This window comes from Zingiber officinale, chromosome 9A (assembly GCF_018446385.1).
Source record: "Zingiber officinale cultivar Zhangliang chromosome 9A, Zo_v1.1, whole genome shotgun sequence".
Lineage (NCBI taxonomy): Eukaryota > Viridiplantae > Streptophyta > Magnoliopsida > Zingiberales > Zingiberaceae > Zingiber > Zingiber officinale.
The window spans coordinates 100,768,721-100,772,311 of NC_056002.1; the positions used below are offsets into that span (position 1 = coordinate 100,768,721).

The 3,591-nt window shown below is 42.5% G+C and overlaps 1 long non-coding RNA gene across 1 annotated transcript; it reads right to left on the reverse strand.

The window, feature by feature from the left end:
- Positions 1 to 772: 772 nt before the first annotated feature.
- Positions 773 to 2,679, reverse strand: LOC122021247. Its single transcript, XR_006122483.1, has 3 exons — positions 2,254 to 2,679; positions 2,105 to 2,172; positions 773 to 814 (listed from the first exon to the last, which is right to left on the reverse strand). It is a non-coding gene; the product is annotated as an uncharacterized LOC122021247 (long non-coding RNA).
- Positions 2,680 to 3,591: the final 912 nt, after the last annotated feature.

The window sequence follows — 3,591 nt, forward strand, 5'->3', positions numbered from 1 at the left end:
GAATACCAACAACAGGTATCCGATAAATCTCCAAAAACCAAAAGCAGGTATCCATAACCTGCTCTGATACCAATAAATTGGTATCAGATAAATCCCGAAAATCCATAATACAAAAATCCAACAAGTATCGCCAAACTTGGCGCTCTGATACCAAGTAAATAAATTGGTATCAGGTTATCCCAAACATCCAAAATACGAAAACAAAAGATCGTATAACTTCCCTCTGATACCAAATAAATTGGTATCAGAATAAATCTCGAAAATCCAAAACACATAGCAAGTATCGTATACCTGCTCTGATACCACTAAATTGTCACGCCCCAGAGGAGTCCCTGTCCGAAGAAATTTCGGCAGCATCTCCCCTGTACGACGGACAATCTGAAACTTTCTACATACATAAATACCTCAGCCACAGGCGGCTGGAATAATAACAGTAAATAAAACCAATCACCACGCAGTTTATATAAGTATTCAGCCTCTGGCTGTCACAACCACGCAGTTAATAAAATAGTAAACAAAACAATAAAACTCTGACTCGAAATCCACCCTACTCCACTACACTCGTAAAGCTCAAAACCGACGAACCCACCTCTTCTGCCGTCCAGGCAGGCATATAGTAGAATAAAATCCAAATCATATCAAAGGTCCATCAAACGAAAGGATTCCATACAATATCCATATGAAAAATCCAAAACAAGACTAAAACAAAGTCTGATAGAGAAAAAGTAAATAAAATAACAACTCAACCCAGCAGAGGACTAGCACTACGTGCTGTGGGGACTAGCGACTGGAACTCCCTCCTGACAGCATCAACCTGAAAATAACAACAATGGAGGCGGGGTGAGTCCAACACTCAGCAGGTACAATTGATATGCAAAGTAAAGAAATAACACCTAGCACTAATCATGCGTACAGTCTCCTGATAAAAATAAAGGTAACTACAAATCGAAGAAGACAGGAGGAAATCTGTACTAACCAGGACCCGGTAAAAGGACAAACAGTCCGAAAGGTATAGAAGACCTGTATGCATGTCAATCAAGGTATCCAAGCAATGTGCAACATATAAGTGCAACAAACACAAACACAAACAGTAAATGCATCATGCATATGATGCCAATGTCATGGTCACCCCTGACGCCACATCAACGGTGGGACCGAGTGGGTAGGGTCAGTGACAACCGTGCACCCGCAACACTACTCCCGATGAGTGTTCGGTGGACGGATCTTTTCGAGTACATCGTACTCCTACCCCAAATCATAAATGGGGGCGCAATGCTCTCATCTCGACGCTATGACGGAGAGGAATCTCTAACGGGTCACACTACCCATGAGCGGATCAACGGAGCACAGGAAGAGTCAAACTGACGTGCTACCACGCTGTGTCCCGCTACCCATGAGCGTCACAACGGAGCACCGAACAGTGATGAAACTGGCAAAGTGCTCGACAATAAAGGAGCAATCAATCACTCAGCATGCAATCATGCGAATGGTGCATGTCACTAAACATGGTAATATACTAAACCAATCTCTGGACATATCATAATGTGCACCAAAGCGAATGAATCATATCAAGGTATCGGATCATATAAGGTATCAAACCTAGGTCATGACATGGTAAAATATGGTTATATCACTACCCATGAGCATGTGGAATCAGGTACATATCCATACAAGATGTAAACAAACAATCAATCAACAGGTAGCATGTATTGGGCAGTGATTAACCGAAACAAGTAAGAAACACAATTAATGCATCTTGTTAATTTAATTACTAAGCATATCAAAGACAATAAGTCAAAAGTACCCGCCTCCAAAATAGAAAAGTCCAATCCACTAGTCGAGATACTCGTCTCGCGTCAAAGTCCTGTATCAAACAATATATAAATATTTTATTTAGCTACTTCATAAGAACAGCTAAATAAAATCCCTAGGACTAAATTTAGGGTAAAACCCTAATCACATATCCTCAATTTACCTTTTTAAATCTAATAGTTAATTAGGGTTAGCAACTAAATCCCCAATCAACCCATTAGATTAAATCCAAACCTAATTCCCTTACCACATAAACATCTAACTACAAAACGCATCAAATTCCTACCCTTACCTAAATTCACAGCCTTGATTGTTGATCCACACACACGATTTGTTGTTGCCAGCAAAGGTATATTGCTGCTGTAAACAAATAAAACACCAATGTGATCAATTAACCCACTAACATAAGAATTTGCAAACACAGAACCCTACCTGCCTTACCCAAATCTTCTTCCTCTCTGTCAATAGGCTATAGAAATCTGTTGATGCTCGAAATCTTGTGGCCGACGACAATACAGAGGGAAGAAGGCTTGTTTACTGACACTAGGCAGAGGAACAAATTGGCTACCGAATCTGGGCAATTGGAGTAGGGGTATGCACTGCTCCGTCCGGCCTCAAGTGATGGCATCGCCTGGTGCGGCTCGGGAAGGAAGAGTCGGCCGGAGAACTAGGGCTCGACGGCGGCCCGGCGCTAGGGCAGAGAGGTGCGTCGTCGGCACCTAGGGCAAGAAATCGCTCGGCTCCTGCTCGGTGTCAGCAATGCTCGGGCACAAGGGAAACACCGGGGTCGCGATCGGGAACCGAGAACTGGCGGCTCGGTTGCTGGCGGCTAGGGCACAGAATCAGTGAGGAAGAAAAGGAAGTGGGTGGCGGCGAGGAAGAAAGGCTCGGCTTCACCGAGAAGAGGAGAAGATAAAGAGAGGAACCGCCGTGGCCGGCGGTTAGGGCACCGAAGGAGAAGGCACGCGGCGGCGTCGGGGAGAAGAAGGAAGGGTGCGGGAATGAGAAGAAACAAAAAAAAAAAATAAGAAAATAAATAAGAAAAGGAAAAAGAGATAAATAAATAAATCTTTTCCTCTCTTAAATGGGTAGCCCAAACAGGCTTTCTCGAGGCCCCGTTTTTATCCCCGTGAACTCGTCCATACGAGCTCCGAAAAAATTCCCGAAAAATGTCCAAAAATTCCGGAAAATTCCCTTATTAATAATTATCATTTTTCCGGTATTTTACAAATGATTGTCGGATCTGGTCCCCTCACCGGCTCCCACAATGATGATATTTCAGCTGACGTGGAGATAGTCTTCGTACAACCATATAAACACTCATGGAAGTAATGATAAGGAGATCTGAATTCTCTTCAATTCCACCAGGTTTTCTCCTTCTACTCTATCTTCTTCCTTTGGCATAACACCTCAAGGAAACCTTAACTTAAGCATCAGAGTGGCCTCGAATCCATCCCATAGTCAAGCTAACTCTCTCTTTGAGTTCGTCTCAGGTCCTCTCATCCCCTTCACCGACAACCTCCAAGGAGAAGCAGACATCATCTTATTCATTGACTGATGATTTGACCATCCATGATATTTAACCAGAACAATGATCATAATCTTTCTAAGTAACTACCTATCTCATATATATAAGTACCAAGGTATATTAGTATGGGAGACTCTCTGCTTCATTTTCATGCTTTTTATTATTCACTACACTGTTGGTGCAGATTGTACTAATAATCTGATTTTGATGTATGACAAATAGGTTAAAGTTAGATATGGTGTTTGTCTAAC